This window comes from Chrysemys picta, chromosome 10 (genome assembly GCF_011386835.1).
Source record: "Chrysemys picta bellii isolate R12L10 chromosome 10, ASM1138683v2, whole genome shotgun sequence".
Taxonomy (NCBI): Eukaryota; Metazoa; Chordata; order Testudines; family Emydidae; genus Chrysemys; species Chrysemys picta.
The window spans coordinates 68,224,865-68,250,012 of NC_088800.1; the positions used below are offsets into that span (position 1 = coordinate 68,224,865).

At 44.7% G+C, this 25,148-nt stretch overlaps 2 protein-coding genes across 15 annotated transcripts in view; both read right to left on the reverse strand.

The window, feature by feature from the left end:
* SNX29 (sorting nexin 29) overlaps positions 1-25,148 on the reverse strand; it is a 497,538-nt gene that overhangs the window by 328,454 nt on the left and 143,936 nt on the right. The window lies entirely within an intron of this gene.
* Positions 1-25,148, reverse strand: part of LOC135973815 (uncharacterized) — a 1,510,190-nt gene that overhangs the window by 285,172 nt on the left and 1,199,870 nt on the right. The gene's annotated exons all lie outside the window — the stretch shown is intronic.

Consider the following 25,148-nt stretch of genomic DNA (forward strand, 5'->3'; position numbering starts at 1 on the left):
TTACGTTAATAGCACCCAGCTCCACTCCAACATCTCATCTATCCTATATGGTGTAGTTGGGTATATTAACCAATGTCTGGTTAGATCAGGACATAGGAAAAATTGGCCCTTCATTCTCTCATGTGTGGCTGCCCAGGCACACACCTTGGAGGGAACTAGCCGCAGACCACCTGAATGGCGCTCGCAGACCACTGGTGATCCACGGACCACAGTTTGAGAACCTCTAGACTAGTGCATTGAGTTCTAAGTTATGAAGTTATATTTTAATAATATTACCAAGTATACTGCTCTTCTGAAAATGGGGAAACATTTCATCCTGACACCAGTAGGTGATCAGTTTCTGACTAGAAGCTTGAGTACTGATAGCCCTTGTAATTTTATTCTAATATGTGTAACTCTAGATACTATTCTTTTTTTGGTAACTTTTACTGCTTAGCTCCCCAGGTGACAAGAAGAAGATTGGTAGAACTAGGCAATATACTGCCAAAATTTCCCTATTTCAGCTAAGCCACAGAGATCAGATAAGGTTTTCATGATTTGCTAAAAATACATACTAAACTCAGTGCTGAATCTATAGCTGCCATCTCTTATTCAAGGCATTCTGCATAAAGCCCAGAAGAGAGGTAGATCTCAGAACCCAGGCTCTGAGCAGGAAACTCTACACTGTTATTTTAGCCCCATACCACGAGCCCAAATTAGTTGACCCAAGCTCTGAGACTTGTTGCCACAGTATTTTTTTTTTTTTTGCAGTGTAGACTTATCCTACCTGAACACTGATTTTTTTCCCAAATACATACATGACTGCTACAAAGTAGAAGAAAGGCACTGTAACTCATCTGACTAAACACTCTCTAGGCAAGAAACTGATTGTTGCTCCAAGGAAGAATATATATATTTGGGGATTAATTATTATTTGAAGCAAATTTTGAAAACTATTTTAAGAACTGCTGAATCTCTTAAATCTTTCTTCCAGTAAAACTCTTTAAGCAAGACACTTCTGAAATCATCATTTTCATAAATATGATATGGTTATATCCAGCACTTCTGGTGAAGAGAGTACATCTGTTACATTAAAAACATCCTGCATAAAACTTTTTAAAATAAAATGAAGACACTATTTTCTGCATGTGTATGATGAGTACAAAGGAAGTAAGTGCAGACTGAATGTATTTCAACGAGAATGCTTGGGTTATAATAGTTATAGCCTTATAAGGAGGAGGAATGATAGCAATGGATTCTCTGATTACACAATGTGTCTCATTATATCTGGCCAGAGAGACCACTCATGATGACTGGTGAAAGATCTGCTTAAGCGGTCTGCCAGACTACTCTGGTCACTCAGAAGAAGGGAGGCTTTGAGGTGAATCTTGGTGATACAAATCTCCCAAATGTGTATTGCCACTTGGCATAAAAGACCCAACCTCCCTTGGCATGTACAACCTCACTGCTGTGTTATCAGTAAAAACTAGTAAATTCTCTCTCTTGATGTGGGGAAGGAAAACGTGACAAGCTAGACTATTAACTCTTAACTCCCTTATGTTTATGTGGAGAGCTAAATCTTGGCCAGACCAGAGACCCTGAGTCTGCAGATTCGCCAGGTGGGCTCCCCAACCTAGGGAAGAAGAGTCTGTACCTGGAGTCAACGTGGGTTGTGGAAGAATGAAAGGAATTCCACTATATATGTTGGTTGGGTCCACCCACCAGTTCAAGAAGGCTAAGGCTGCTGTGAGCACTCAAACCAACATGTCCAGTGAGTGACGAATTGGGGAGTAAACCAATAATGTAACCCCCAAATTTGACATTCCTGTGTGTAACCCCACAGTACAGCAGTCAGCTATCTTGTGTGTTCAGCCACCGCTAGCTGAAAATCAAATATCACATGGCTAGGAATAATTTTTAGGACCCTGAGAAGGCAAGGCCAAACAGCTACATATTTGCAGTTTTTCTAATCACAATGTGAGGATGAGACAGAGAGTTAATGTACCATGAGAACAAAAGGAATATACTTCGGAGCAGTCCGAGGAAGCTTTTCTCTGGGCAAGGATCTGGCACTCCCCAGCAACTAGATGGAAGGACGGCCCGCTGCCAATTCCCTGAAACCATCTCAGACCTTGGGTAAATATAAATGTTTAGGATGCTCCGAACCTACTGCAACACCATACATGTGTGTGTGCTTGACACCTAATAAAAACTGTGACTTCCTGAGATAAAGCCTGGGATGCCGAAACCCATATGTACATGAGGCCACTCTGAGGATGGACTGGATCTTGGACACACCGAATTCTACCTTGCTCTTGAACTGACCCCACCACCCAGTCGTCCAGGTATGGAAACACTTGAACTCTTGGTTTCCTTTGGAATACAGCCACCACCTCCACGCATTTTGTAAATATACATGGGGCTGCAGATAGGCCAAAGGACAGGTTGTAAACTGACAGTGGGATTGGTTGATGATAAATCTCTGAAAACTCCTGAGGCTTTGATGGATTGCAACATGGAAAGAAGTGTCCCCCAAGTTAAGGGCAGCATAACAGTTGCTGGGAGACAGGGAGGAGATAATGGATGTTAGGATGACCATGTGATATTTGATTTTCTTTATATATTTGTTTAGCTCTTACAGGTCTAATGTGAATCTGAAACCTCCTTTAGCCCTCAGAATTAGGAAGTAACATGAATAAAACCCTTTCCCTTTGAGGAGATGAAGGATCTCCTCTCTGGCTCCAAACTGGAGGAGGATATTCTCATGAGGGGGTCCCTGAAGACAGACAGGGAAGGAGGATAGGAATAAAAATAAAACTGAAAGGTATATCCCAATTCCACCATGCTTCCACCATTCATTGGTGATAATATAGGTCCAAGCACTTAGGAAGTGGGATACCCTGTTAGAAAAAAACAGGGCTAGAAGAAGCTGGCATAAAGCAAACTGGTAAGCTATCTTCAACTAGTCAGTCAAACAGACTGCTCGGCATTCTCAGGCTGTCTGGATGAGCTCACTACAGACAAAAAATGAGGAGGTGGTGGTCTCCTCCTGTGACTCTTGACTTTTCTCCTAAACTGGTCAGGTTGTCTAGGGGTAAAGGCCTGGCAATGGTGAAATGACTGAGGGCTGAATTGCTTCTTTTTAGGAAGTGGAGTATAAATCACCCAAAGACTTCAGCATAGCACTGGAATCCTTGAGACTGTGGAGCTTAACAGTCTGCTGGGAAAAGAGGGTCGGACCCTCAACGGGGAGATCCTGGATAGTCTACTGGACTTCCTGCGGAAAACCAGACAACTAAAGCCGTGAACACCTGTGCATTGTTATAGCAAATGCTATGGCCCTGGCTATAGAGCCTATCCCATCCAAAGCAGCCTGAAGAGAGGGCCTAATATCCAGCTTTCCTTCATCCACTACTGCCTGAAACTCTTGGGCTGACATCCTCCAGTAACTTGTCTGAAAAATCTAAGAACACTCTTCCCAGTAGGTCTTGCTGGTTCAAAATATGAAATTATAGTCTGTCAGTAGAATAAATTTTGCTACCAAAAAGATAAGAGTTTCTTAACCTCTCAATTTTGGGGTAAAATAATTTCTTTGACTCTCAGTTCTTTTGGCAGTGGGTGGTAAAAAAGATGGCGTGGTAAAAAAGATGGCGTTCCATAATGGCTTTGTTTACGGGGAAAGCTACTTCAGAGGGCCCTCTTGAACCCAAAATGTCCACCAATCAATGTGCGCTCTCTTGAACTACCGCCACTTGTACGTCCTGGGAGGAAGCTACCCTCTTCAACAGGTCCTGAAACACCCTGTAATCATCCTGAAGAGGTGAGGACACACCAGACACTACCACCTTGTCAGGGAATGAGAAGAAAGAACACAGAGCAGACTGTGGTAGAACGTCCCTTAACTGTTTGACAGAGATCCTGCTAGGGCAGTTTGCTCCTACTCGACACCCAATTCAGTAATGGAGAGACTTCATGTGCCTCTTAATGCGAACTATCCTGGCGTTTACTCAGGGATCTGGAAGAAGGCAGGAAACCCACGAGTTCCAACAGGGCCACCGGTAGGGCACTGGACCTCAATCTTCTTCCAGACCAAGGATCCGTGTCCCCTGACCAACACAGAACCTCTACTGGATACCAAGGGTGAAAACCCCTGGATAGAGAGTGCCGATTCCTATCCCAAAAGAGACAAATATGAGCCAGCCTCCAATCTGGAGGATGATCCCAATTCACCTGATCAGGGGGCACAGTAAATACTCTGGGGATGATGGTACCAAAAAAAGCACACAAGGCTTGCCCTGCGATGGCACCAGGCGAGGAGGTGCAGAGGATCCAAAGCTGTCCACAACACTGAAAGTTGCACTCTACCTGCAGGTAAATCCTATACAGTCTAAAGGTTTATAGGTACAAGATGAGACGTCTCCTGAACCACTAAAGAGTCTGATACTGAGACGCACAGGAGACTACATGCTGTTGCATATGCCTCCAGTGTTAACAGCACTGAGAGGTTCCCCTGATGTTGCTGTTGTTGAACTGGAGTCAGTACCATGGAGTGCGATGGTACTCCAGCAGCAGTTGGTCTCAACAGCACAGGCCCTGATGTCAGAGTTGACAATGCTGCCTGTGGTGCGATTAGTATCAGGAAATGCATGCTTTCCAAGGGCACTCTACCCAGTGACCAAGCACTGTCGGCTTGTTTATTGGTTGACAGTGCCAAGGACCTCAATCTCTTGGAAAGAGTCCTTTGGAGGCCCCTGACAGTGTTTCTTGGTACCTGGGAAAGAGAACGGCATCAATACTACACAAAGTCCAGAGGAGCACTCCTAACAAAACTGGATGTGCTCTGTGCCCGCCCCACCTCAGCAGGAATGCACTGAGGGTGGACGCAGAGCCACCTCCATGAGAAACTGACAGCGCCTCACCTCCCTATCCTTTCTAGTTCAGGACGTAAAGTCTCTGATGACCTGACACTTCACCTGGATGTGACCAAGGCACTTTTAACACCTAGAATGAAGGTCATTCTCTCGGATGGATGTCCTGCATCTGGTGCAAGGCTTCAAGCCTAGAAACCAAGGCAATCCTCAGTGCCAGTCGTCAGCACCCCGAACAAGTAGGAACTGATAGTTCTGCTACACTACAAAACAATTAAGAAAATGAAACCTATACTCAACTAACAATACAATTACAAAAAATGAGTGCCAACTATATACAAGTGAAGCAATTCTCTGAAAGTAAAAAAAACACTTAAAGAAGGAAGCTATCACAGTCCAACTACTGATCACAGACAGTAAGAAGGAACTGAGGGGGGTGGCTCTGCCCTTTATACCATCATGCAGTGGCACAAGCCAGCAGAGGGCACCTCAATGGGTACTGATAAGGTAAAAATCTCCAATATGGTGGACTGGGCACACACACACACCTAAAGTGGAATGGACATGTGCAATCGCTTGAAGAACTGTCTATGATTGTCCAGGGAAAACAGAGAGGCTGGACCAACTGCCTTATTGGGTGGAAGGGATAATACCCCATCTGAAGCAGTGGTACCACTAGATCTGACTCATCTTCCCCTTCTTCTGTGAGCTCAGGGAGTTCAGACTGACCTCTTGGAGGAAAGGGGTGGTAATACTCCCTTTTGGAACGTATTCCAGGTACTGTGTGTATGGGTCCCATGGAGTGTTGCGGTGGCCCCAAAAGCATTGAGTATCACTGGTCCAGAGGAGCACGTTCCTGTCTACAGGGCTGATGCTGGTTCCAGGAGCTTCTTGAACCCTTATCTGGGCTGAATTCCATGTGTGGGGGAGAAGCTGGTTCCAAAAGAACATCTGATTCTCCTGAAGATGAAATGGTTGGATCTGGGTCCATTGGTGGTGTCATTGGCTCCATGGAAAGGAAACTGCAGCTAGTGGATAGGATGGGCAATTTTCCCAGAGTCCTGGATTCCCACAGTTGTTGGTATCTCTTTGGTGAGGATTGATCCTGATAACAAGGGACACTTTGGGTGCACGAGGAAGAAGATATAAATCTCTGGCACCTTTGGAGATTGTGTTTTGTCACTCTGTGCCACCAGAGTAGATGTAGAGAGCAGTTCCTTATGAAGCCATGACATTACTGCCTTGAATGAGTCTCCAACATCATGGTTTTCAACGCTACCAGTAGTTCCCAGTCCTTCGAGACCCAGTCTTTCATTTTTGATGGCACCACAGTCAGGGTCAAAGTTGATGTGGAGGAGGGTACCAAAGTCTATTAGTTTTTTCAACATGCCTCTGTGGCTTAGGAGGGCTTAAGTCCTCGTGGCTTTAGCATGAAAGCTCATCTGATTTGGATGGGGCTCGGGAGAGTCAGACATAGTATTAGGGATTACGCTCCTTGCCAACTCTGGCCAATGTACAGGGGATCTCTTTGGCCTGGGTCTGACTGACACCTGATTGCACGCTCTATAAGATGCTTCCAAAGCCAAAGCTCTCAGGCCTGCCATGTACTACTGGGAAAAGAGCAGCAGATACCACACTTAGTAGCGATATAAGCTTCTCCGAGGCAGTAGACCAAAAAGAGTGGTGACAGGAGATGCAGTTTTTGAAGCCTGGGTCTGGGCATAATTTAAGTCCCATGCTGAGAGACCGGAAAGGTTCCCTGGGGTAAAGATTCTAACACTAGGGAACCATAAAAACACTGAATAATATATAAGTGTGAATATTTACAAGAAGAAAAGAAAGGATGAGTTCTGGACACTAGAGGATTCCAACTGAGGCATGCAGCAGTCTGCCCTGCCCTTTATAGCCTCAGCGCGGAGCACAAGGAGAGCTGTGGTGCAGGCATGGACCAACGGACACTACTTACAAGAATTCTCTGGTCTCCGGTTCATGGAGTGCATGTTCCCCCAGTGGAATATACACAGAGACCAGCACTTGAAGAAAAACACAGTTTTGTCTGTTAATACACATACCAGTGCAACTATAGCTGCAGAAAATATTATCATAGAGAAAAATACCTGTATAAATAATTCATGCGAGAGATGCACATAAATGAAAACTACACATTTTTAGAAATCACTAGTATATTAAAAAGAAAATGGCACCCAAGCAAACCAGGAGACCAGACAGTCCTCACCATTTCAACCATGCTAGAGATCCTAAACCTATTCCCAAACTGCCAAGACAACTGTTAAAGCTGCCAAGTAGCCAGATGCTCCTGTTGTAGCAAAAATTATGTTTCACAGTTCATCATCCAAGTCCTGTGACAGCTATGTAACCAGAAGGAGGAGGAGAATTGGCACAGTGCTACAATAAATTCACATTGTTCCTAGGTCAAGCATTTAACACATATCGTTAAATGAAGTTTATTAGATAATTTCTCCAGCTTGTTTTGAAAAAGAAACCTGCCAATTTAAAAAAAAAATTAATAAGTTTTCTTTAACTAACAAAAGAGGGTCCTGTGGCACCTTTAAGACTAACAGAAGTATTGGGAGCATAAGCTTTCGTGGGTAAGAACCTCACTTCTTCAGATGCAACCTCACTTGCATCTGAAGAAGTGAGGTTCTTACCCATGAAAGCTTATGCTCCCAATACTTCTGTTAGTCTTAAAGGTGCCACAGGACCCTCTGTTGCTTTTCACAGATTCAGACTAACACGGCTACCCCTCTGATACTTTAACTAACAGTGAGGCAAACTAGAAGAATATAGGTAACATGAATCCTGGCATATTGAATATCTGTCTTTGAACATTTATTATTAGGATGAATTAATATGTAGATTCTTACCAATCTGTAAACAACTGTTACTATCTATTTTTCAAATTATAGGAATTGGCTTTTTTAATAGAAATCATGTTTGTAAATGAAAGTTTTATCATCACTGTAAACTAAATGTCTGTTACAAATATTTCACTTCTCCTCCATAATGTCAACATACATAGATTTTAGATCCCAAATCAGGGGGGCATTTATGCATATCCTTAGTTTAAGCCCATGCTTAAACACCCTGGATGAATAGAGGTGTTTCCTGACTTGGGACCTTAGCAGTTTGTTCCGTTCTCAAAACCACATTAAGACTTTTCATTAACAGTGATTGGTGCTGCACGCATATGAGGACGGGAGAATTTGCTAGACTGGTACATATTGTTTGCAATTAGTTACTAACATAGTAAAAGCATCCTGACCGGTTAATAACTTCGATTGGTTAATAATTAAACCACACAGTATTTTAATGTCATGTGCTACAAAGAGTCACAGGAAACACATTAAAGAGCCACTTGCGGCTCCCGAGCCACAGTCTGAGTATTACTGGTATAATCTGTTAAACATTTCAAAATCTATGCTCAGTCTGAGAACAGGCAGTAGAAGCAGAATTTCTGTAGCAGATACAGGAGCAATTTTACAACTATATATTAGTTTTTTATAATTGCCTTCCACTTACATATTTCTGCCATTTATACTGTACAACTACTTTTAATTGAGGTCCTGTAGGAAAATAAAACCACCACCAGTTGAAACGTTTTGACAGATGGAAGGAACAAACCAGATGGCATTAGGTAACTCAAGATTAATTGTGTTCATTTGTTAGATTGTACTTTCTAAAGCTCAGTTTCTTTTTACTTTCTTGACTTCTTGCAATAATAAAGGCATACAGCAGTTTGCAAGTTAACGCCCAATTCAATCAATGGAAGTCAAGGACACTCAGGTCTTGTCTACACTGCAAAGTTTTGTTGCCAAAAGTTATGCTGCTTTAATTAAAGCACTTTAATTAAACTGCTGTTGCATGTCACACTATGCTTCTTATGTCGGCAGAGTGTATCCACACTAGCAGCTCTTGCATCAACACAGAGAGCAGTGCACTGTGGGTAGCTATCCCACTGTGCAATTGGCAGCGGGGTGTAGGGTTGCCAACCCTCCAGGATTGGCGTGGAATCTCCAGAAATTAAAGATTAATCTTTATTTAAAGATTATGTCGTGTCATGAAATCTCCAGGAATACATCCAACCAAAATTGGCAACCCTAGTGGGATTCTTTGGAAACTGTTTGCAATGCCTCGTGGGGCAAGTACAGCATCACATCATGCAGGTTTCTCAATCCCATTGTTCCATCGGCATCCTACTGAATTGCCAGCCACTTTTCAACTGAAGTGGGGGGAGTGTGTGTGAATGTGGGGGGGGGGGAGACAGAGACTGTGTGTGTGTTGGGAGAGTGTGTCGGCATGCTGTCTCTAAGTTCAGACAGCCGCTAGAAGTAACCTGCCCTGAGGCAGAGGGAGGGGGACACCCCCGACATCAGCCCCCGCCTCCCTCTCTGTGTCTCTCTCTCTCTCTCTCTCACACACACACCCCTATCTGCCTGCCTGCCTCTGTGTTAGAAGTGAGGGAGAGAGCAGAATCCCACGTTAATGATTTGCTCTTTGCTGCCAGAGCTGAGCGCTTAGCTGTCAGAACTTCATGGAGGTTTGAAAGGGGAAGGGCTGCAGTGTGGACACCAGAGCTCTGGGTTCAAGTTCAGGCTAAAAAATTCTTAACCTAGGGTCCACTGATTCGAGTCCCACTAACCTTGGGCTTACACTGCAGACATAATCTGACTGCAGACATATTCTGACAGTCTTGGACAGTGTCTTTTATTAGGGTTACCATATTTCCACAAGCAAAAAAAAGAGGACATGGGGGGGAGGAGCCCCGCCCCTGCCCTGCCCCACCCCCATCACTCCCTCCCACTTCCCACCCCCTGACTGCCCCCCTCAGAACCCCCAACCCCCCCACTCCTTGTTCCCTGACTGCCCCCTCCTGGGACCCCTGCCACTAATTGCACCCTAGGACCCCACCCCCTATCTAAGCCGCCCTGCTTCTTGTCCCCTGACTGCCCCCTCCTGAGAACCCCCCACCCTAACTGCCCCCAGGACCCTACCTGTCCCCTGACTGCCCCGACCCTTATCCACACCCCCACCCCATATTCACACCCCCGCCCAGAGACAGACCCCCCGGGACTCCCATGCCCTATCCAACTGCTCCTCGTCCCCTGACAGGACCCCCAGAACTCTCGAGCCATCCAACCCCCTCTGCTCCCTGCCTGCCTCGACCCCTCTCCACACCCCTGTCCCCCTGACAGCCCCCCCAGAACCCCCGACCTGTCTAACCCCCCCCGCTCCCTGTCCCTGACTGTCCCAACCCCTCTCCATACCCCTGCCCCCTTGACAGTCCCCCCCCGAACTCCCGACCCATCCAACGCGCCCCCCCCCCCCGACCAGGGCCGGCTTTAAAGAGCCCAGGAATCAGGCTGCGCTCCGGCCGGAGTTGCGGGGCTTGGGGCTGGGCTGGAGGTGCTCAGCAAGGGCTGGGCCGGCGCGCTCGGCCGGAACCGGGGCTGCCGCCCTAGGGCCCGAGCCGGGCCGGAGTTGCTGGGGCCGGGGGTGCTTGGCCAGCACCGCTCGGCCGGGGCCAGGCTGGCATGCTCAGCCGGAACCGGGGCCCGAGCCGAGCCAGGCCGGAGCCGCTGGGACCAGGGCCGGAGCTGCTGGGGCTGCCGGGCGCCGCTCGGGTTGGAGGGAGCTGCTCAGCCAGGGCCGCGCCTCCCCAGAGCTCTCCTCCTCGCGTCCCCCCCAGCCCCAGCTTACCTGCTGCTGCCTCCCGCCTGCCCCTGCTTTTTTTCAGACTTCCCGTGAAGATCTGATTCGCGGGAAGCAGGGGAGGGGGAGGAGCAAGTGGGCGGAGCGTTCAGAGGAGGGGAAGAGGGGGAAGACAGCTGCGGGGCCGGACGGCGTGGTAAGGCTGCAGGGGCTGCAGGGGATGGGGGAGCCGGGAAGGGGCTTTGGCTGCCGAGCGGGGCTTGGCCGCCACTTTTCTGTCCATAAATAGCCGACCGGGGGGAAATCCCAGACATTTTTAGATTTTTAAAAATCCCCCCCCCCCCCCCCGACGGCTATGTATAGACCGAAAAGCCGGACATGTCCGGGGAAATCCAGACATATGGTAGCCCTACTTTTATAATCACTTCTATAGGATTTACCACTATGATTTTTTTTAATTCACCTCCATATAATACAGTCTTAGAGTTTCAATTTCAATAATTTTAAGAAACCATTTTAAAGTCACAGACTTGACTCTTTGACAATACTTGATTTGAATAATTTTCCAGTGTAGCGGGGTGGTCACCCGCTCCTGCCCCGAAGGGCTTGAAATCAGCCCTTGGAGAGGGCTGAGCCTGGGAGAGGGCTGCTGCTAGGAAAGCAGCAAGCCTCGGCTAATTGGGGAAACAGCCACAGCTGCAGCCACGCCCCCATCAGGCCACAGCTGGCCTGTATAAAAAGGCTGGGAGCCAGGAGCTCAGACAGGCTCTCTCCAGACTTGGAGGGAGCAGGGCCTGGCTGTCTGCAGAAAGGGTACTGGGAGTGAAGCAGGGCGGGGAAAGGGGAGCAGGGGCGTTCAGATTTGGAACTCCCCAGGCTGCAGGGCCTGGTCCTAGGCCCACAGAGGTACTGGGTGATAGAGGAAGGCAGCTGGTCCAAACCCCCCTTGCCTATGATGAGTGGCTTTTACACTGCAGTCTGCCCCAGGGCGCGGGGGCTTGATGATGACTGGCAGTAGCCCAGACTGAGGCAAGGTGGGGATTAGATGGTTGGGGGTTCCCCAGAGAGGGGAGACCCAGAGGCAGAGTGTTGGGGTATTGCCAGGGGGCAACACCCCAGCTAAAAGGGCATCGGGGTCTGGGAGGGACACGGGGCCAGCAGACAGCGAGACACCGGCTGGCAGAGGGCGCACTGCGCTGCAAAGAGCCAATTCCCAGACGACCACCAGGAGGCGCCGCAGGGGTGAGTCGTAGTGCTGCTACATCCAGCAACAGTGTTCGATGCGCATTCTTTTCTAGTTACAACATAAAATCCCAGACAACAGCAATTCAATTTATTCTCAACCTTTCCCTGTGGCTTCACAGTAACTCTAAATACACAATGTTCCAAGGTCTACAGTATGTTTACCAAGACTTTTCTTTGGATACTCGTAGAACAAAAAGAAGATTAATCACCACTAAGAGATTAATCATTACGATGGAGTGGGGCAGCAAATGAAATAATTTGTATGCAACAGTTTTTCTGTCCCTGGTGAATGCAGCTTTCACCAGAACTTCAGAAAAATGATAGCTGGAAGATTTCCAATTTTAAAACACAGAACTCTATTGCTCCATCTGTCTGTATCTAGGCTAGTTAAAAGACAAGATAGTAGCCTCATTAACTTCAATTTATGAATAATTTAAACATAAAAATGATTGTTAAAGAAAATATTAGATCTCTGATTTAAGGTAACAAAAGCAGGGAAGTTAGCAGTTCATTCTTTTTTTTCATCCCATTTTCCCTACACATTTGTAGGGGTCTCAGTACATTATGAAATCTTGCAAAAACGTGCTGCCATCCTTTGGTGCATGTCGGTGAGGTAAGAGCAAAATCACCTTGAAAATCTTTGTTTCAGTCATTTTAAGTTATAACAACTGTATTTTACAGGACTGAAGAAAAGAAAAGATCTTCTTAGGCTCTCCAAAAGTTTTCCTACAGTTAAAGTGGCCTAGCTAGCACACATTTGTTAGCCTTATGCTACACTTACAAAATCATATGTGTGATTATCTTTATGCATTCTTAACGTTGGAAAGCAAGGATCACATTCAAGGATCGTTCTTCCTAAAAGTGGAATGAAAAATCAATAGCAATTTACTAAAGAACGAAGGCTTGTAGCTGATGGGAGTCAAGGTGAAAAAGGGTAGAGATTAAGTGGTTTTCGTACAACACTGTTTCCATTCACAAAAACTTTTTTTTTCTGAAGGTACACAAACACTTGACAAATTCTATTACTCTTCTTAAATATTTATCTTACAGTATAGGGATAATCTTTTCAAATTAGCAGTTGTGCCTTTTTACATGACAGAGTTTTCCATGTTCCTCTCTATATTTGAAAAGAGAAGCTACTTACCTGTACGGTAACTGGAGTTCTTCAAGATGTGTTTTCCACATACATATTCCACTGATGGTGCGCACACACCAAAGAGCAAAGCCTTTTGGCTAGCAGTTTCTGTAGTAGCAGCGCATGTGCCCTAAGTGTATTCATACCCGACATAAAAGGCATAAAAGGATGGAACAGACCAATTGCCACTCAGTTTACTCTGCACAACAGAATCCACGTGACACAGGAGTCTGAGGTAGAGGGGATGAGAGCAGGTAGTGGAATATGTATATGTACAGTTACTGTACATGTAAGTAACTTCTTCCTCCTTCAAGTGATTGTCCATATACATATTCCACTTATAGTGGCTCCCCCAAACAATGGATGAAATGTAATAGAGTTGAGAGATTGAAGTCTTCGGAGAACAGAGACTGATGTACAGACTTTCCAAACACAGCATCTGGTTAGAACTTTCAATGATAGCAGAGTGTTTCATAAAGGTGTGACTAGATCCCCAGGTGCTTGCTTTGCATATGTCCATAATAGAAACACTTTTTAAAAGATGCTGCAAAGGCTGGTGAGTTCTGGTGGAGTGAGCTTTGAGAGAAGTAGCGGGGGAATCTCCTTTAGTCACTTCATCACAGCTCTCACACAGTCAGATATCCACCTAGACAGGCTGAGATGAGATAGATTTCATTTTCATCCTCCTTTCTGCTACTGAGACAAAGTTTTGGTGTAGATCTAAAAAGTTTTGCCCTCTGCAAATAAAATGCCAGCAGATGAAGCTTAGCCTCTTCCTTACAAATGTGTAGCTTAGGAAAAAAGTATAAACAGGTGTCAAGGCTGCTTCCCCACTTTGAACTTTAGGGCACAAATGTGGGGGCCTACATGAAACTTCTAAGCTTAACTACCAGCTTAGATCTGGTCCGCTGCCACCACTCTCGATGCTAATTCCCTTCCCTGGGTAGCCTTGAGAGACTCTTCACCAATTCCCTGGTGAATACAGATCCAAACCCCTTGGATCTTAAAACAAGGAGAAATTAACCATTCCCCCTCCTCCCTTCCACCAACTCCTGGTGGATCAAGATCCAACCCCCTTGGATCTAAAAACTTCGCATGCCACTGTTGTAGCTGGCGTCGCAAGATATTTATGTGCCAGATGCGCTAAATATGCACTAAAGATGCTGATAACGGGTTCTGCTTAATAACCATCCAAAGCAGTGCGGACTGACGCATGTTCATTTTCATTTTCATCATCTGAATCAGTCAGATGCCACCAGCAGAAGGCTGATTTTCTTTTTTGGTGGTTTGAGTTCTGTAGTTTCCACATTGGAGTGTTGCTCTTTTAAGACTTCTGAAATCATGCTCCACACCTTGTCTCTCTCAGATTTTGGAAGGCACTTCAGATTCTTAAACCTCGGGTCGAGTGCTGTAGCTATCTTTAGAAATCTCACATTGGTACCTTCTTTGCGTTTTGCAAAATCTGCAGTGAAAGTGTACTTAAAACGAACATGTGCTGGGTCATCATCTGACACGGCTATAACATGAAATATATGGCTCAGGTCAGGGAAGTTTGAGATGGCAAATCAGTAGACAGGATGATATGTTCAGTAGGTTGGGGAACCAGAACTGTCTGGGCCAGAAAGTCATCTACTGATGTAGAAGGAGGAACCACAGCCTCACCTGGAGATAATATGGATAAAACTGGGGCCCAACAAGTCAGCACAATGGGATGGGATCTCCTTGGCTAAATCATCAGGTTGAGGAGAAGTCTGAGTAAGGTTTTGCTCAAGAGCTGAGTTGCTGATATAGTACAATGAGATGTTTTAGGAGTCTGAGGTATCTCATGAAAAATCTCCTGTTCACATGAAACCCACAGACCCCAATAAGGCTACACAACCAGATAAGAACCTCGTGGCCATATGATAAGTAACCATGGCCCAATCCTAGAACAATCATGTCCATAGTATCTGTCAGGAATAAGTCTCTGGTTTCCTTGAATGAGGCAGGTGAAGCAGGAGGATACATACTTATAAAGTACATGTTGGCGTACCCTACACTGTCATCAGATGCCGCTGAGGACAGTGATGAAAAGAAGCACTATATGTCTATTGGTGAAGCTAATTGGTGAAACAAGTCTTGAAGGCTGAGAAATGGTGTGCATTAAAGTAGAAGTGGTAGGTACCACAGGTAGAGGTGGACCCAATACTGCAGGCATTAAACCAGTAGAAAGTAATAAGGATTAAGGCTCTGCAAGATCTGTAGATCCCCCAGTACTGTATATGCCATCAGTATTGTACAGTGCAGCATGGCCAGCAGTGGAGCCAGGGTAGAGACGGGTGGAGTCAATGGTGCCAAAGTATTCAGAATCAGACAAGACATTGACAGTGCCAAGGAAGCATCCTGAAAAGTTGACAGTACCAAGCTCTGAGATGAGAAGGGAGACTGAGACAGTACCTCACGTCAGCTCTTTAATGTGCCATTTTGGTGCTGAAGCCTAGGTACCAACATGGGTCCGAGCTTCCCGACACTGGACCTGAAGACATAGCTGACTGGGCTTGAGATGTTGTAGACTCCATGTTGACAGGATCACTCAGATACAGTCAGGATGTTGGGTGTGGGGGGAAGGAAGAGTGATATGACACAGGGTCCAAAGCCAGTCTCACTGTTTGGATCCAAAAGCAAACCAGAAAGCGTCTGTGTTAATGCAAATAACCTACCTGATAAAGGAAGAAAAGTACTGCCCATAAATAGCAGCACAAAGAAGCTGCAGATAAAGAACATACCTGGTTAGCAAACTGTCCAAATAAAAGGCATAGTATAACAAGATACCATTAATAGATTTAATGTTAATAAGTACCCCTGTAACAATGTACAGTGTGTATGATTTTTGGAAAAATCCTTTAATGTCATATGGTAATGATGCGTCTCAGCTATTACCTGTGAATAAACTTAAAGCTTAGCACTGCAGGAAAAAAAAAAAAACAACCATTACAAACCTGGTCTGCTGTATGAAAAGGGAAACTAAGGTACACCACCTCATGAATTTAATGACTGAACAGTGGGATAATCTCCCAAAACCCTTAAAAGGTAGAAGCCATTGAAACCTGGCCTGCCTATAGAACAAAAACACAGGAAAATATGGGGGGAATTCCTCTGTTTTGCCTGCAATCAGCAAGGGTATTTGTAAAAGAAAGGAATATTTGAAGCAATAATCTGCCACCCCAAAAGTGGTAAAATATGTTCTTTTTGTCTTTCAGAAAATCAGAAAAAGCTGATACCAGCTGAAGAGCAACCCAAAATACCATGAATCTACTGTCACAAAAGAAATTGTGTTCTATGTTTTGTCTTGTGGTGTTTGTCTTGTTGCTAGCACTGTTGTGTATCAAATACTGCAGGGAAACATCCTCAAGTAGCAGACACCATATTAGGAGAAATTGGTTTTGGAGCAGGGATTATAAATGCTGGAGGTAATTAAGAATAAATGAAGCTCTCTGTCCCAGCTAGAGGACAGCCTAATACAGAAACAAATGGAAGTAAAAAAACCATACTGCTATAGCTATGGGATGTACTGAAATGCAGATACTTGCATTGTCCACCTTGGAACACAAAAATGTTTTGGGTAATACCAAGAAACACTAAGGTTTTGATACACTTGCTAACTCAAAGAAAAATATCACTGTTTGATACTTATCAGTACGAATGGATGCAGTATGTTTCTAGCATAGTAAGGCCAGACCTTTTAATTGGGAAAATTGTTGTTAAAATCACACACCAACAGGCTCTGGAAGCAAAGATATGGAAAGTTAGCCTACTCCCCATATTGCACATGGGATCCTTCTGGCCAGGGCCGGCTTTAGGCCGATTCAGCCGATTCGACTGAATTGGGCCCCACGCTGCAGCTCTCCACCCCGTCCTCAGCTCACTTCCCCCTCCTCCCCTCCCCTGAACACTCCGCCCCCTCCCCCGCTTCCCGCGAATCAGAGATTCGCGGGAAGTCTGAAAAGAAGCAGGGGCGGGCCGGCAGCACCAGGTAAGCTGGGGTGGTGGGGGCGCGAGAAGGGCTCTGGGGAGGCGCGGCCTGTTCCCGCCGAGCAGGCAGGCCCCAGCGGCTCTGGCCCGGCTTGGCTCCAGCCCGGCCCAGCCCCCACGGCGCGGGTCGGCTCCGGCCCGGCCCCCGCGGCGCGGGTCGGCTCCGGCCCGGCCCGGTCCCCGCGGCGCGGGTCGGGTTGGTCGGCTCCGGCCCAGTCCCCGCAGCGCGGCGCGGGTTGGTCGGCTCCGGCCTGGCCCGGTCCCCGCGGCGCGGCTCCGGCTCGGACCCAAGCCCGGCAACCCCAGCCGGAGCGCGGCTCGATTACTGGGGGCGGGCTTGCAGCAAGCCCCACCCCCAGGAATCGGGCCCCACTCTTGCTAAAGCCGGCCCTGCTTCTGGCTACCCCAGACTTGGAGCCAGTCGGCTGGGGAGGGAGGGAAACTATTGGACACCAGAGATTATACCGAGTGGACTCCTCAAAAGTGGGTGTGTTTGTCCTTGCCTGTTGCTCCAGAGCCCTGTAGTAAAGACATTACACTAGGATCCTGTATGTGGGATAAAATGGATAATGAGACCAAAGTACTGTACAATGGGCTATGTGTATGTGTTAATTCTTGGGAAAAAGTGTTTTGGGAGGATAAAAGTGTTAGCAACCCACCAGTAAACAAATGTAAATACTGTAAGTACTGTGTTTACCAATAATCACATTTACTATTTGCCACAACCAAAAAAGTCTCAGCTTACTGTGAGCACGGATTTAGCTGAGTTCTCTATCAATCTTGGCACTGAATGGCAGAAAGTTACCAATCACCTGTTAAAAGGTAACGCAGTTCCTAGAACAAACAAAAAGGCAATGTGGGAAACGGAACCATTCATATTATACATGCAAACGGGGACATGTTAAAAATTGTCACTGCAGAACGACAAACAGCTTACCATTGGTATGACATATTTTCTGGATGGTCTCCCACAACTACTGGCATACTATCTGTAATGTTACACCCCCTAATTGTTTTGGTTTTAAATTGTATTTGTTTAATTGGGATGTTTGGAATGTGCTGTTGGATAAAACTAATGTATGCAAAGCTAGCGCCACAGGCCCAAATCACCTCCCAGTATTTTCTATTACGCGGTCTAAATAAGAAGTGACACTGGCGATTAATAATCTTAGGCTTGGTCTACACTAAACCCCCAAATCGAACTAAGGTACGCAACTTCAGCTACGTGAATAACATAGCTGAAGTTCGAAGTACCTTAGTTCGAACTTACCTCGGTCCACACGGGCCGGCAGGCTGGCTCCCCCGTCGACTCCGCGGTACTCCTCTCATCTAGCTGGAGTACCGCAGTCGACGGCGAGCACTTCCTGGTTCGACTTATCGCGTCCAGACAAGACGCGATAAGTCAAACCCAGAACTTCGATTGCCAGCCGCCAAATTAGCGGCTGGGTGTAGACATACACTTAGTGTCAAAAGGGGGATATGTAGAAGCAGGATTTTATAATTGTACTATGAGAATTAATGTATGATTTGATTTCATCCTGCCAGCCACCCTTTTTGAATAGGGGAAAGGAATGACCCTCTGGGACATTGGTAGAAATGCATCTGACAGACTGCCAGTGTCTGTACTGATGTTAAGGCAGGGACAGACCAGAACAACTCTTATGACTGATTATAGTCACCCTTTTGTTTTAGGATAAGTTATATTGTCTACTATGGTTTCCTATATGTATTACAAATTAGGCACTCTACTTAATTATACATTTCTTTGTTTCACAGTTTAGTAAGTAAGAGACAGGATCTTGTATTGTGTCTATGTTAAGGAGATTAGAGGAATGTTGAAGGCCTGGGCCCCAATGTGAATTGTTTTGATTATAAGATTTAGGAAAGCTTAATTTACAATCTCTTTTGCTCTCAAAGGTCTCTATGAAAGACTGTTTGTGTGAGTGAGGAATGTATGCATCAGGAAAAGATAAGGTGTGAAGGCCATTGTTATAGCCAGATAGTCAATGAAGGAGTGAAGAGACTTAAGAACACCAGAGAATGCGCATCCATAATTAAGGAAGGGCAGATTGACAACTCTGAGGTGAAGGCTGCACCCCTAAGGACAGGATGACCCTCTTGGAGGTGTATTGGAATGTTTACATCAAAAGATACCACCAATTAAGGAGTAATAGGTCATAAACTGACACAGTAAAATCCATAGACTTCAACAGAGAAAAAGGACTATAAGAACAGGGTGCTTTGCCATGGGAATTTGGGTTTGTCTTGTTATTACTCCAGGAGCATCGGATCGCGACCAACAGAGCCCAGCTCCCCTCTGCGACCAATCTGGCTGGCCACTAGATTGATCCAGACTCTGGACTGGTAACTATAAACATCAACTGGCAGGACTATGTGTGTGTGCATGATACGTGTGTGTGTTTGAAAACCATATGCTAACTGCTGTAGTCTCAATAAATGCGGCTTTTTTGCCTTCTCCCCTATAAAGATCCCGTGTGCTTTGTATAGAATAACAGTCACAAATTTAATTAATACATTGTTTTTTTTAGTGAGCATCATCATCATGGAAGCATGTCCTTTGGAATGGGGGCTGAAGCATGAAAGGGCATATGAATGTTTAGCATATCTGTCACGTAAATACCTTGCAATGCCAGCCACAAAAGTGCCATGCGAACGCCTGTTCTCACTTTCAGGTGACATTGTAAATAAGAAGGTGGCAGCGTTATCTCCCGTAAATGTAAACAAACTTGTTTGTCTTGGCGATTGGCTGAACAATAAGTAGGACTGAGTGAACTTGTAGGCTCTAAAGTTTTACATTGTTTTGTTTTTGAGTGCAATTATGTAACAAAAAAAATCTACATTTCTAAGTTGTACTTTCATCACGATAAAGAGATTGCAACACAGTACTTGTATGAATTGAAAAATACTATTTCTTTTGTTTATCATTTTTACAGTGCAAATATTTGCAATCCAAAATAATAATGAGTGAGCACTGTACACTTTGTATACTGTTACAATAGAAATCAATATATTTGAAAATGTAGAAAAATCCAAAAATATTTCATAAATTTCAATTGGTACAGTAACTCCTCACTTAACGTTGTCCCGGTTAACGTTGTTTCATTGTTGTGTTGCTGATCTATTAGGGAACAAGCGTGTTTAAAGTTGCGCAATGCTCCCTTATAATGTCGTTGGCAGCTGCCTGCTTTGTCCACTGTTTGCAGGATTCTTTGGAAGAGCAGCTCCTCCTTGTGAGGATTAGAACCCGAGGGGGGCAGCAGCCCCTCCTCATCAGCTCCCCTAAATTCCCTGTAAGGTATGTGGCTCGGCAGCTGCCCAGCAGCAGTTCAGCTGTCCCTCCCCCCACTGCAGTGCTGCTCCTGCCCTCGAACTGCTCCCCGGAGCTTCCTGCTCGCTGGGGGGGAGGGAGGGGGGAGGAAGGAAAAGGGGAGAGAAGAGGAGTGCTGATATCAGGATGTCCCTCTGCTCCTGCCCCATCCCTGCTCTGTACCCCCTCTCCACAAAGCGGAGGAGGGGGACAGGGCTCAGGGACAGAAAGGAGGGAGCTTGCTGGAAGTTGTTGCTTCCTGTCTGATATGCTTAAAAGGGCAATGTATTTGAAGTAGGGTCAGCATACTTAAAGGGGAAATGCACGTCTCTCTCTCTCTCACTCATGCATGTACCCCCCAGCACCTTGGAAAGTTAGCACTTGTGCAGCTATGCATGCGCTGTCAGGAGGAGGGGGCGGTGCGCTCCAGCTGGATAGCGCGGGCTCATCAGCATGTTCAGTTTTTGCAGGGAAGTGTTTGCAGCTACTGCCCTGAATCTATTGTGTTTCCTCCCTTCTGCCTCAGTCCATGCTGCCTTGTAGAGTGTGAGGCTACATTAACAACAGGGTATTAACCCTTGAGGGCTCAGCTGAGTGCTAGTTCATCATTTAGCAGCAAGGCATTCCCTGGGAAATATCCCACCCTCTTACTCTACCACCGCAACCAAGCTTCACAATCATTCATTGCTGTGTACAATATTAAACTGTTTGTTTAAAATTGTTTAAAACTTATGGTATATATGCATATAATGTCTTTTGTCTGGTGAAAAAAAAATTCCCTGGAACCTAACCCCTCCTATTTTCATTAATTCTTATGGGGAAATTGGATTTGTTTAACATTTCACATAAAGTCGCATTTATCAGGAACATAACTACAACGTTAAGTGAGTTACTGTCTTCTATTGTTTAATAGTGAGATTAATTGCAATTAATATTTGTAATTGTGATTAATTTTTTTTAGTTAATCACGTGAGTGAACTGCGATTAATCGACAGCCGTAATCAGAACCATACCCTGTTCCATGGCTCTGAGTGTCTTGCAAGGTGTGACTTCCATAAGTCTTGGAGGAGCAAGGCACATATATTGTGTCCTAGTTTTCTTTTACCTACCAGCTGCAACTATATGAGTACGTATCTATGCATGCCCCCAAAGACAGAAGTTTTTCAGACTTCTTTCTACTATAAAAGTAACTAAAACTAAACCTTGTGTCACTCCCAGGTACATTATCAAGATTATTATAAAATGAGTGGGAACATAAAATCAATTTTGGAGTAAAGAACTCAAGTAAACACTGAATATTGCCAAGGAGATTCTGAAAAAGGCAGCTCACAAGACAGTGATATTATGGCACAAAGACCAAAGCAACTTCTTTAAATAAATGAACATCAACAATATAAACCAATGACAGAGGCAAATGAACTCAAGCTTTGTGGTAAAAAGTGGCTGTAGTCTCTCAGCCCAACCGTGGGCCATTTTGTGCCATCGGGCAGATCCCAACGTGAAAACAGCTATACAGCCAGGCCTAAATGTGTGGCTTCCACCAAGCTATGCTCCATCCCTTGAGATGGTTAAAGCCATCAGAGAGATACAATCCAGATAGGCTGCCATAATGTCTCTCTGTATCAGCCACACATCTGAATCCCACAATTCCAGGAGACATACATCCCCCTACCACCTACTGCACTGCCCTAAACAGCTCAATACACTTCTTTACTGCACATGCTATCCCTAAAAAGTTGCAACATAACATACTGAAATCAATGGAAATCCAAACATGATTCTACCTTGATCTAAACAGAAAAGAAAATATAATGGCTACTCAATAGAACAGCAGCAACATATATTCAGCAATAATATGACACTATAATCTTTCAACCACACCAAGCATATTCCACAGCCACTCTTGTATTTCTGAGTTCTGGGACTACTGACCCCCATTACATAATTGACACCGTAGCCTTTGGAAGATCTGTAAAAAACGGCTGCCACAACCCAATGCTGAAGTGATGGAGTTGAAGATTATACTATGAGTTTTGTTTATCCTAGAGTTCACCAGTTTCCAACATGACTCTCCTTCCTCAACCCCAGGGAATAAGCTCATTACATGGAAAACCCATTTCTAAAAAGAATGGATGGTGTGAAGTCTTGTGGCCATGAAGGAAAATACCACAGGTGAAATTCACATGTAGACTGAGGATTATGGTCTATATCATATTTGTACCTTTAAGCGCTTGAGTAGTCCCACTGACTTCCAGGACTATTTACATGTATAAAGTTATGCACCTACTTAAAGTGCCTTCCTGAATCAAATCTGTATTACTACAAAGATTCTTACATAAATAATCAATGACAGCTAACAAAAAACACTTATTTTGTAAGAATAGTATATGTACAGCCTACAATATAGGGAGAATTATTGTGAACAATGCATGTAGCTAAAACTTATTTTGAGTATTACTGATGACAATTATGGGAAACTTAGCATAGATTGAGGAAATACACTTACAATGTACAGCACAAAATTATTTATTTTTAGAAATGTTGCTACTGTTCCCCACCCCCATTTTCTCCTATAAAATCTGACCATCCTACGCAGTTTCTATTCTTATCACTCACTAATTTGCGTAATTTTAACACAGGCTAGCTATATTCTGCAATATTTTTTTTCATAATTACACTCATCACAGAAACTGTCAGTATCTAATGAAGGATAATTTCTGCTATTATAAGATGCTTAAAAGATCGTTTTCATGAATAATTCTTAATATGAATCATTACATTCAAACAATGTCAGAAATAAAAATTGTATGTAATTGCAAACAACATTCCCTTTTTATGGAAGCATATGGTTTTTGAACTACATACAGGTATAGTAATTAACCTTTCAGAGCAGCACTAAGAAGGCTGAATCACTTCTGCAAGGGAAATGTAAATCTTAGTTTTCATACAAAGTCTATTAGGTTAAATATTTATCTTAGAAATAGTAGTCATACAGTGTGCACCAGAGATGCTGAATTACTTACACACACACACGCGCACGCAAAAAAATAACGATATGGCCCTACAGTTCAACACAGGACAGTAATGATCAAAAGCTGCTACTATGTAATGACAGCTCAGTGATATACTGGCACATAAAATCATCTCCGTGGTAGGTCTCTATCTAGACCCTTGTGGACAACTGTCCACATTGCAAAACTAACTGGTACTCTTTGGCAGGGTCAGAAGAGCCACCAGGGATAATGGGCACAGAGACTAAACTATCTTCTCATCCTTAGAGCTGGTTCTTTCAGAAAGGGGGAAACAAGAACTGCTGCTGCTCATATTGTTTTTGTTCTGTGAACTTCATTCTCCAAAATCACAAGAGGGGCTTGGGATAGATAATCTCTAAAACAAAATATAAATTCATTTAAAAAACACAGAAAGGAAAGTTACTTATCTTTAACCTGGAATTCTTCAAGATGTGTTGTTTACATTTGTTCCACTTCTGACGTGCATGCCCTGGAGAGCAGAATGCTTTAGCCAGCAGTGTCAATTGGTCACATTTGCTCTCAATGGCCTTGATTCCCTCCCCTCCTTGAAGGTATAAAGGGGCCTAAGCAGGAGCCTAACCAACCCTTAGATCCTGCACCATTATCAAGTCCAGGTTATTAGACTCAACAGTGGGGAAAGAAGGGTGGGTTGTCGACACATTTCAACAATACATCCTGAAGAATTCCCATTCACTAATGGCATATAGGAGGAAAAATACCTTCAACTTCAGTCATTTTGGTGTTAGAATTTACTGTTTCACACTGTAGTCTCACTCGGTCAAAGATCAATTCTGTTATACACCTTTACAATGGTGTCAGCCCCAAAATGAGAGGCAAATTTAGGAAACAGGCTAAAATATCAGAATAACTCCTTGAAAAATATATACAATTTTGGGTAATAGCTTCATGATTCAACAGTAATTTTAAATTGACAACGGTGTCATTCCAGCTTTTTATAGAAGAAAGATAATCAGAAGTTTAAACAGACATCAAGTAATGTGGTCAGAGCATTTTAGCAGAACGTTTCCCCCTCTGTCCCTCACTTTGCCTGGTACAAGGAGTGCTGCATGGGACCTCGTTCACGTAAGAATACAGCTGTATTGGCAGATATGCAATTGTCCAAGCCTGTCTGTATCAAGGAATCAAACAGATCTTGAATTTGGCTCTGAAGTGTAAAGCTCACCACAACAATTACTTTAAGAAACTGGAATTTTTTGCACTGACATGTACTATATTATTTACAGTTCCAAAGATTAAATGAATTATTAATAGGCTCCACACTGCAATAGATGATGTGTAAATATTACAGCTAAACTTTCTAGTTGTCTATTCTGTATAAGGGACAATAGATTGACTGTCATGAAATAGATAAGCAATAATGTTGACAGGATTTAAGATAATGTTGTTGTATAAGCACACTTCTGTGAAGCATGAACTATAATTCCACATCCAGAAGTTAGAAGACCTTTAAGTAAATTATTATAAAACTCTGGCAAATGAGATTTAGCCAGTAAAAGTGAGATATCAAATTACATAGGTTTAGCCATTTATACTAGTGTTTTCCAAACTTGGGACGCTGCTTGTGTAGGGAAAGCCCCTACTGGGCCGGGCCGGGTTGCTTACCTGCCGCGTCCGCAGGTCCGGCCGATCGCGACTCCCACTGGCCGCGGTTCGCTGCTCCAGGCCAATGGGAGCTGCTGGAAGTGGCGCGGGCCGAGGGACGTACTGGCCGCCGCTTCCAGCAGCTCCCATTGGCCTGGAGCAGCGAACCGCAGCCAATGGGAGCTGCAAATTGGCCGGACCTGCGGATGCGGCAGGTAAACAACCCGGCCCGGCCTGCCAGAGGCTATCCCTACACGAGCGGTGTTCCATGTTTGGGA